The sequence below is a fragment of the Lissotriton vulgaris genome, chromosome 8 (assembly GCF_964263255.1).
Source record: "Lissotriton vulgaris chromosome 8, aLisVul1.2, whole genome shotgun sequence".
In the NCBI taxonomy this organism is placed as follows: domain Eukaryota; kingdom Metazoa; phylum Chordata; class Amphibia; order Caudata; family Salamandridae; genus Lissotriton; species Lissotriton vulgaris.
In genome coordinates, this window is record NC_141696.1 from 20015160 (window position 1) to 20026527 (window position 11368).

The following is an 11368-nucleotide window of genomic DNA, read 5'->3' on the forward strand; positions in this document are numbered from 1 at the left end:
ACTGTGCCATTTCTTCTCTAGTTTCCGGCAGGCTTGCTTGGAGGCAAGGAGTTCTGGGGTGAACCAGCTGGCCCTCTTGCTGGTGTCCCTGTGGAGGGGTTTCTTCAGCGGGGCGAGGGTGTTGGCGCAGTCCTCGATCCAGCATCTGAGGCTGTGGGCAGCATTGTCTGTGTTGGTGGGTTCGGTGGATGGGCTGAGATCGAGGTTTGCGTGTAGTTGGTCTTCGGTGATTTTGCTCAAGCAGCGTCTGGGGATCTGTTGGGTGCAGTGGTGTGTGGTGGGTTTCTGGAAGGCGAAGTGGATGCAGCGGTGGTCTGTCCAGAGGAGTTCGGTGGTGTGGCTGATGGAGACATGTGGGCTTGAGGAGAAGACGAGGTCGAGCGTGTGGCAGGCGGAGTGGGTGGGCGTTATGACAAGTTGCTTCAGTCCGAGGTTGGCGAGGTTATCGATCAGGGTTGTGGAGTTGTTGTCTTTTTTCTCAAGGTGAAAGTTCAGGTCTCCGAGGAGTATGTAGTCGGTGGCGGTCAGGGCGTGCGTGCTGATCAAGTCGGCGATGGAGCCGCTGAACTGAGGGCGAGGTCCGGGGGGTTGGTAGATGAGGGTGCCTCTGAGGGTGGAGTTAGGGTCTGTGTGGATCTGGAAATGCATGTGTTCGTGGTGCTAAGCGTGTCGTCGTGCTAGTCGAGAACCATTCGCCCAAGTATTGCAATAAGATGACCAGGTCATCACTTTCAGTTCAGGTACCTATAAAAACAAAGTTGCATTGCATGCGGACAATCACCTCGGACCTGGCTTTAACTATTTCCAGGGTGTAAGCTCTGTTGAAAGAATTTTGTGTACTATCTGGTTATTTGGTAAATAACTCGAACAGAATTATTATTTTATCAAACCACTGGAGGAAATCCCCCAGCACAATTTGGAGAGGATAGCAAAAGAGGTTGATGTATCACCAGCTAGATGGAAGAATTCCCCCTGACTCTACATGGGAGAGTGCATTTTATTAAAATCTGATGTTCCCTAAATCCATGATTGACAAGATACTGTGGAAATTAGTCAGTTTTTTTTGGGCATCTAAGGGAGCCCAGCTTGCCTAGAAGAAACTGAGGCACAAGCTGCAGAAGGGCAGTCTGGCCCATCCGGACCTAAGGCTGTACTGTATAACTTTCCAGTTTATAAATTGTAGAATCCTTCACCGGTAAACTGGGGTCTTTTATGTGGGGAGGCCTGTTGGTAGAAATGGTAAAGGAGTGGGGTTCTAAAGGTTTTCTCTAAGTTCGAGGCAAGGAAGTTCTTTATAAAAGTTAGGTTGAAGATCCTAAAGGCATCACTTACTCTTTGGCTGGGGGTAAGGAAGATACGTGGAATGAGCTATTTCTCAGATTTCTTCCCAATCTGGACTCACTAGGCACACCTGAGTGCCTTCAAGTTCAGTTAAGTCTTTCACTAAGGAGGGCAGGAATTGAAGTGTGGGGGATCTCCTGGCGGTGCAGGGTATGGTGCCCTGGCAAGTGCTGGTGGTAAAAACAGGTGATTCCCTCTCAAAATTCAAGTACCTGCAGCTATTATCCCAGTTGGTGGCCAATGGACAAGAGATGGGTGGGATGAGGGAAATTGAATCAAAACTACAGAATTAGGGCCCCCAGGAAAAGGAAGTCGCTGATTGGTACAGGACTTTGTTAGAAACCGAAAATAAGAAGCTAAAAGCTCCATATGCAAATTGGGAAGGAGTCATTCAGATGACGGAGCCACAAACAACTTAGCAACTTTCTTTAAAAGTACTTTATAGGAGGTTAAGCCCGCTAATTTGAAAAGGAATCATTTATTTACAACCAATAGGCAGTACTGGTCCCCCAAAAACTAGATACGTTTGTATAAGAACCGATCCCAAAGTGTTGCTGATGCGACATGCTAAGAGCCTATGACCTACATATGTTTTTTGTGTGCTCAAAAATACAAGAATATTGGCAGGCTGTCAAGAAAGTTGTTAATGAGATTTTTCCATCGAATATAACAATGAGCCCAACATTGGTAATGATGGGGTTGGAGGATCATTCTAGTCAGCTCCTATCAGCAATCAGGAGGGAAAGGAACCAGAGGAATGTGTATCAGTATCCTGATATCCGTCAGGATTTGTAATGTTATCCCTATTCCTAAGGTTATATTTTCTTTCAGAGGGCTCCTGTTGAGGAGACCCACTCCTGGATTGAGATCTATTCATTTGTTTATTGTTATTATTATTCCATTTCGTTTTTGAAGAATGGGGTGCTTGCTTGGTGTTATCCTTTTCAGGACCACCCATCAGTGGAGGTTTTGTTGTTCTAGCTTCCAAACTATCTCTACCTAATTCAGCATAGGTGTCTGTGATAATTTTAGGTAATTCACGTTCCTGTTGTAAAGGAGTAAAAACCCTCAGGCGTTGGCGTATTGCCACTGCTGCTACCTCCCCTTTTATATTTTCTACTATTATAGCTGATACCTGGCAAAATTACCTAATAATTTCATCCCTACATTCAGAGCAGGTTCTGTTCTGTACTCATTCTGTATTTGTTCTAATACATCTGGTATTACTGCTAATACAATGAGTTCTGGTATTTATGGCAGCGAAAACTGTACCCCAAGTGGTACAATCCTTAATCAGGGGAGCTATCACCATTGGCAAGCAGATTGTTAGCATTCTGTGTTTTTCTTCAGGGCTTGTGTGTGGAAATACTGACTCTAGCTGTGTTCTTTTTTGAGCTATCCAGAATGGCATTTGCTCACGTTTAGTGGGCAATCTACCCATAACTGTGTTTAGCATTTTAGTTGTTGAACCCTGAATCTGGACTGCTTGTGTAGCTCTTGTTGGCTGAAGTGTGAGTGTTCTCATCACACACTGTGTCAGGTTTCTGTAAAGTTTTATTATTTGTTCATGATGTAGACATAGGTCTGATACTAGCATAGTGTCAATCTCTGGCTGCAGTGTGTAAGCCACAAGGACTGGCCAAGTGGCTCCATCTCTTCCAACTGGGCCTAGTCTTGCTTTGTCTTTTGTATGGGGAAGGGTACCTTTAAACCAGTTTATGTGCTCCTGGTAGGTGAGCGGAATTTAAATGTACTCATATGGACAGTATTCATTTGGTTTCAACTTCAGTGTAAGAATGAAATGTATTTGATTGTGCATATGCTTGTGGGAATTTAACCCATGAATAGAAAACCTCTGTTCTATATGACTCATGAGCCTCAATTACAAAAGTGACTCATCCACTCCTAGCAGGAACTCCGTAGTCCTTTAGCTTTTGAGTAAGGGCATACCTAGCGTTTTCTGAAATATTTATTTCCTCTTCTGTTTCTTCTTCCCTGACTGCAGTAGACTGTGCTTTCCCCGCATCGTTTTCATCAGCCATTTGTTTGACAAACGTTTCAAGGAAGAGTTTTTAATGAAACTGAGATAAGGTTTTATGCAAATAGGAACTGTTTGTCCTTCAAGCTTGATAACCCTACAGCCAAATATTAGGAATTTTGCCTACTCAGCTGTGGCCGGATAGCTCCCTTCCCACTCCAGACGTCTCTGGGGAAATGTAAGTAGGGGTCTCTGAGAAAAGCACGACTGAACTACTCAGACTTGACTGTTAAATAAGTACCAAACAAACATTGGTGGTGCCATGTTGTGTAGTTCCTATAAACCTATATAGGATCTGCACGTTTAGACAACATACACTATAGTATTGGTGTCAAACTGATTCTTTACACCCCTACCGGGTATGTTAGCCTATATACCAGCTAGCTCGCGGTGCCACTAGAAACCCCTCCTACCAAGGAGAGAATAGTTCTTGGTAACTATCGAACATGACAACCCTGATTCCTCAGAATCGTGGAAACAGTGCTACTTGTCTCTCAGTCACTCGTGCTCACTTTCAGCCTTATTCATGAAGCTGAAATTGGCTCGCAAAGGGCCAGATTCTGAGAATCTGGCCCTTTGCGAGTGCGATTTTTGCATTTGGGATTCATCATCCCAAATGCAAAAATCGCTAATTGCGATCTCGCAATTTTGCGAGGAATTACATTTAAGGAATCTCTATTTGAGGTTCCTTAAATGCAATTCATCATCCAATTTCCGCGAGGTCAGACCTCGTGGTAAATTGCAAAAACTCAGAAAAATGCTTTTAAATGCATTTTTCTGAATTGCATGTTACACACACACATGTCCTTTGGACATGTGTGTGTGCAACACATGTGTAAAATTTCATTTGAGGGGTGCTACAGGGTGTCCTTTGGACACCCCTGGCACCCTTCAAATCGCTATCTTATTTGCGATTAGCTAATTGCTAATCGCAAATAAGGAATACTCCCCATTCATTCCTATGGGCCTTTTGGCCCATAGGAATGAATGGCGAGTTATTCCTTATTTGCGATTAGCAATTTGCTAATCGCAAATAACGATTATGTAGGAATCGCATTTCTTTATGCAAGCCCGTCTGCGCCCGTCTGCGCCGGACCCGCGCCTAGCGCCAGACCCCCTGCCTCTCGCCCCCCAATAATCACCTGGACCAGTAATCAGCTTATTCAATTAAGACAAGGCGCCTGCAGCCCCGCTACCTGCTGTAACCCCCAATGCCTCGAAACATCTACTTATTCCTGCTCACGGTGTAAATTCTCTATTCCCGCTTTTAAAAAGCGGAATCTTCACACTCTGAAAGTCATGAAGCCCCAGCCCCCCGTTACCTAAAAAGCTGCCTTAATAAACTGTAGATCTTTACCTGCACAGGCCACTGATATTTGGCTTTCGCTGGACATTCACAAATGGGATATATTATTTCTTACAGAAACTTGGCTCAAAGACTCATCCAAACCGGACATACACTTGGCCACTCCCCCTGGCTATCGACTGCTAGGCATTAATCGAGACAACTCCAAATCTGGAGGGGGCCTCGACGTTATCGTGAAATCCCACCTGATCCTGAATATTATAAAAATACCTAACCTTGGGCTTATTGAAGCCATGCATCTCATGATTATGGATTCCGCCATCACTATCTTTGCCGGCATCCTGGTCTACAACCCCCCCACTGCCACTTCCTCTTCTCTCAACTCCCTGCTGCACTCAATCTCGGAAATCTCACTTAAACACTCTTACTTTACAGTGCTGGGAGATTTCAATCTACATATCGACAATCCCTCTTGTGCACAAGCTTCCTCTCTTCTTGAAACCTTACAAGGACTCACCCTGTCCCAATTAGTTAAAGGCCCCACTCACAAAGCAGGTCATACGCTTGATCTCATTTTTACGAACCATCCCGGTATCTCCTCCCTTCCTCCTCTGCCCCTCACTTGGTCAGACCATTTCCTTCTCCCTATTGTAATCACTATTCCTTCCCCGCCCCTTCCTTCCTCTCTTAACAGAGATAGTGGTCGCAAATGGTCCAAAGTCACGTGTGAGTCCATCGACTCTTGTTTTCATTTTCAATTCAACCTGTCGGAAGATCTTCATAAGGAAACTGCTAGATACAACTCTGTTATTACTTCCGCACTAGATACCATTGCCCCTCTAGCCCCCCTGACTTCCTCCAGATCGCGCCCATCCGCCCCTTGGTTCTCCCTCATGCTGCGTGAGGAAAAGAGTAGGTGCAAACAGTTGGAACGCAAATGGCGCCAGGTGTATGACCCCATTACCAAATTGGCCTACAAAACGGCCCTGAACAAGTTCCAAAAACTCAAACGTTCCACGATGAGAGCCTACTTCTCAAAACTCATCCAACAGGCGGAGAATTCTTCTAAAACTCTCCTCACAATTGTGAAGGATTTTGCGAATCCTCCTGCCTTGAAAGCCCAGTGCGTCCCCACTCAAGCTCTTTGCAATGGACTCTCTGATTTTTTTCAGGAAAAAATCATTAAACTATCTTCCTCCTTTGACTCCGTTTCACCTAGTCCTCAGTCAGAAGTATCACATCTCCAACTTTGCTCCTTTAATTCTATCAATGAGCTGACGCCAGATTTAGCTTTGACACTTTCAAATAAGGTCAAGTCAGGCTCACCACTAGACCCAGTCCCTGCTAAAGTGATGGGCAATATCGCCCCTGTTTTAATCAAACCTCTCCTTTCCATCTGGAACTCTTCCTTGACCCGTGGCCAATTTCCTTCAGTCTGGAAACAGGCTAGGTTGCTCCCCATCCTGAAGAAACCAGATGCAGATCCATCCCAATTCAGCAATTATCGACCCATATCGCTTTTGCCTAAACCTGTCAAAGTTTTAGAGAAAGTAGTTCAGAAACAATTGGCCCTGTACTTAGAAACAAACCAGTTGCTGCACGACTCACAGTCCGGTTTTAGAACCGGTTACAGCACCGAGACGGCGTTGCTGGAAGTATCCAAGACTATCCGGGAATCAGTGGACAGGGGCGAGGAGGCCATGCTGGTCCTCCTCGACCTGTCCGCTGCATTCGACACTGTGTCACATGACATACTTGCGACTCGTCTACAGCAGTTGGGGATTGGTGGCACGGCCCTGGCATGGATTACATCCTTTCTTTCCGGGCGTTCCCAAAGGGTACTGTTGTGCCCAATCGAATCAGAGGACAAACCCCTTATGTGCGGTGTGCCTCAGGGCTCCGCCTTAAGCCCTCTCTTGCTTAACGCATATTTGGGCCCGCTTGCCAGGGTAGTTGAGTCATGGGGAGTCAGGGTGGTCTCATACGCTGATGACACTCAGCTTGTTTTTTCATTTAGAGACCACTCAGACTCCCACTTCTCCAACTTTCGCAACTGCCTTGGCAACATTTGCACATGGATGGCTGCTAATCATTTGGCCCTAAATACGGATAAAACTGAGGTACTTTTTTTTAGCCAGAAATCTGCTCCCCCCGCTACCTTGTGGTGGCCTACTGTCTTGAATCCCCCACCCAATCCAGTGCAGTCAGCCCGCAACCTTGGCTTCTTATTTGACAACACCATGTCTTGTAAAGCTCAGGTCAACAAAGTTACTGCGGCCTGCTTCAATAAGCTGCGTATGATTAGGAAGATCTTTCCCTATCTCCCCCAGATATCCCGTAAAACGATTGTCCAGGCACTCATTACGGCACATCTGGACTACGCCAACAGCCTATATGCCGGCGCCCCCCTCTATCTTATAGACCGATTGCAAATCGTTCAGAACGCGGCAGCGAGGCTCATTGGAAACATCCCTTCCCGCAACTCGGTCAGAGCTTATCGAGATGACCTACACTGGCTTCCCATCGCCCGACGTATTGAGTTCAAAATCTTGATCCTTGCCTTTCGGGCTATTCATGGAATTGGCCCGGCCTACCTGAGCAAAAGACTCAAGATATCATCATCAGTAAGACATCTGAGATCAAACAGCCTTCGCCTACTGACTGTTCCCAGATTTAGGCTTACCCGAAGTGGCGGCAGAATTTTTGCCGTTACGGCAGCCAAACACTGGAATAGCCTACCTCTGGACCTCAGGTTCATTGAGTCAGAGCAAGTCTTCCGGCGCAAACTAAAAACCTGGCTGTTCACCAAACCCTGATTAGGTGTGCCTCTGTAGCCCCAGGTTTTTGGATGGTTTTGAACCAGGTAACCTCCTCTAGTGATTAACCTGTACTCTTAGCGCCGGGACACCCCCGCTGGGGGTAGCCGCGCACTTTATAAGCTTCTTAAATAAATAAATAAATAAATAAATAAATAAATAAATAATAATACATTTCTACATGAATCCCGTTTTGCGAGTCCTTAATAGCGATTCGCTATGAATCGCTATTAGGGGCTTGCAAAACGGGAGAATGATGAATCAGGCTGTTTGTCTCAAAGAGATACACAGAATAAACGGTGGGGACGTTTTTCAATAAGCATTTATTGAACCAGCGTCATTCTAGGGTAAAGTAGGTGTGATGAAATAATCATTAGACAGTAACAGATATAAATGATTATAAGCACCGACAGAGTAAAAGGATGGTAGATTCCTACCTTCATGCTAAAGCAATTGATACAGGCAAGTATATAAAATACATGACAGTAATACAAGCATACTCATACGATGCAACCCTAAATACATGTACCTAAATGTACCTACCATGTATACAGTGTAAAGCCAAGAATCCCTCTAAGATAAAGTCAACCCCATTACCTGAAGTGAGAGACTGTGGCACCTGTCTTGGTCTCAAGATGGACACCCAGCAAGGGTTCTCAGACCACTGCGAAATGGAGTGTCTGCGTGCGGGAGCCTCAACGTCCCGCATCAGTGTGTTGGCATGGAAGTCCTTTTCTCATCTGATTACCTCAGCAAGAGATGAGGTCTATATACTCAAAGTGGTACCCCCTGGTGATATACTTTGCTGTGTAATGTCGGACTGGTATGACGGAAGAAATGACCCTTGTACATAGTTATTATGCTGGAGATGGTAGGCCTGCTGTCTTGCGGTGATTCCAAGTATCCTCATGCAAAATGAATGAGGCTTAAACTTTTCGGAGGAAACCCCATGTCATCTCTGGACATTACCGTAACTAGGCAAAAGGTCATTACTAAGAATCGTTATGTAGTGTATTGGTACAGAGAATATCGGTGAATGGTTAGGTGACTACCTGAGCCTATATTGGGGTACCTATATGGAACATAACATCACCTCACCAGGGGCCAAGCTCTGGGGAGGTGGAGGTTTCATTTTGGTGCATGTTAAATTGTTTAATTAGCTGCAAATACGTTATATGTTCATTTTTATGAAGATGGATCTGCTGTTAGATAGAAGTATGCCATTTGCTGTGGCCTGGTAATATGAGAATGCCTTAAGAATTGTCATTGTTTGTTTGATGATAATGCTAGGTTACAATGTCTTTTTAAGGTAGTGTTGTTAATTGACATGACGTGTGTGTACCCAAATGAATAGAGCTCGCGATCGAATCATTCATTTTGTTGAGTTAGAGGAGGCCAGGAACCATAACTGGGAGCATCCTGGGCGTATAAACTCCTATGCTTCACAGTAGAACTGAAGCTCATGTCTTTTATGAAAACCCCGTCCTTAAAGACCTTGCTCCTTCTACCTGAGGCATATATAAAAGAGAAAACTCGTCCGCCTAAGCTTTTGTTTTTCTTGTACACCACCAGTTGTTTACTACTGTCCTATACAGCGCGCTATTACTTCCCAGCTAGGGTTCGCTTCCCTAAATGCATGACATATGAACACACAAACACACAGAGGGACTACCTTAAAGACCAATAGAGTGGATTTTGGCCTCAGTAAATACAAGAGGTTTGCACGATTTAAACATTTCTGTCCATCTCTTGCTCACTATCCACAATCCCTACAGTCAATTCAGTTCATATTGTGCTCTGTACAACTCTCACAAACAAATATTTACCTGAACAAAATTAGCCTCAGGTGCAACGGTAATACAGGACAATCATCCCTAAAACCGGTTCGGGTTGGAGGAGCTTTGGTTGCTGCGTGGGCGAAGGAGACTGAGTGAGTAAGGGAACCTCAGGAGATGAATGTTTTCCATGTGGCATGCTTCCTGACAATTTCTGGCAAGGGTGAAAACAAGAAAGACATGTGCAGCAGGAGGGTATGTTGATGTTGGCATTCTTACTCTTCAGTTCCTGTTACACAGCTGAGATTGGCTATAACTGCGTGGAAAGTCTTTCACAGACTACCAAAAGGGCAGCTGTGGCAAAGCTATAGCTCATTTTGATATATATAGATTCCAAACACTGATACAATGAACAAACACTGGTCTAATACAGTCAACTGGTCTCATCTCATGAGACTTCAAGACCCACACCAAGGCTAAGGAAAATGAAATTACGTGTCCCAGCATGCTTCTCTGCTAGCCAAAAAACAGGACTGGCTGAAAGCCACTGTCACTATCTGAAGAAAATGGACAGCTACATCGGCCTCTCTCCAGAAAAAGACTGAATAAGCCGCTTGTGCAGACCGCTTTAGCTATCTGTTACCACAACACTTGTGTTCAATTCCAAAACTTAGAGTGGGCTTCAGGTCAGCCCATTGATTACTATTGGTGAGCTCGTTTATCAAGTTATTTCCTTGCTTCTTATTCAATTGCTTTAATTCCTTTTATTGGGCGTGTCCTTCCTCTGGAGCACAGGTTTTTACAGTGTTTCTGATGGATGAGTTATATCCTTCCGTTGCTTACAATCACGGAGCTACTTTTTTCTTTCTCTTTTAACACTCAATTGAAGTGCATGTGTTATTTCTTCTCTCCTCCTTGCGTGCTTGTTTTACATTTGTGTCCCTCCCTTTCTGCTGTATCTTTTACTTCTTTTGCCCTCGATTGAGTGCTACTCACCAAAAAAGCACTTCAAAAGCCAATCAGGGGTAGCAAGCACTATATAAATGCAAGCCTTTTTCCCTCTTCTATCCCTCCACTATCCTTCTCAATCCAAATAAATGACTAACATATCCATTACTCAAGTTACTTTCATATTTCACTATACTAATTCACCACTCATCTTTTGGGATCCGGAGTAGCGTGCTAGTAGCCGAAAAAGAACTTTGACGCATCGTCAGGGGTAGCAAGCACTAAATAAATGCAATTACAATACAATTACAATACAATCTCCTTTTTTATATGATGCTTTTAGCCCGGAGAGAGATCTGTAAGAGGTGGAAATATCCTCTCCCCCCTCAAGGTTTTGACTGGCTCCAGGCCGTTAGAACTATATGCAAAACGTATACTGGTGTTGAGGCGGCCCCTAGCAGTACGATTTGGGACAATTCCCTGTGTTGGTCTTGAACTGCAAGGGACTAAGGCGCCGTCCTATGATTACACTTGCGTAAACCAGTAACCAGGAAACTGGATGGACTGGATTAGCAGGGCCAGATGTGTAATTGCAAGTAACCTGTGGATGGAAAAGGTTGTGTATTAAGGCTTGGATTTGCAAACATTGGTGATATGAGGGGGAAAAAAAGGGAGGGTAAAGAGGCAATGATCAGGGACAGAGAAAAACACAGCCAATCTAAGGAAGACAAACTCAGCCAATCAAAGAGAGGGTAAAAAGGCGATGTTCCATGGGAGAGACAAACACAGTCAAACAAAAGGGAGACAAACACAGCCAATCAAAGAGGGGGGGTAAAGGGACGATGCTCTGGGGTAGAGACAAACACTGCAAATCAAAGGAGAGGGAAAGAGGTGATGCTTCAGGGAGAGACAAACACGGCCATTCAAAGGGATGGTAATGAGGCGATGATCAAGGGGAGAGACAGACGCATTCAATCAAAGGAAGAGTTCTGTTATGGCTGTTTGTTTGCTGCTGGTATTTGGTGTGATGATCTTTAGCGCCGGGACGCTCTTTGGAGCAGCTGAGCGCTCTACAAAACAAACAGTAACATAACATAACATAACAGAGTAAAGAGGCGATGCTCCAGGCGAGAGACAATCTCAG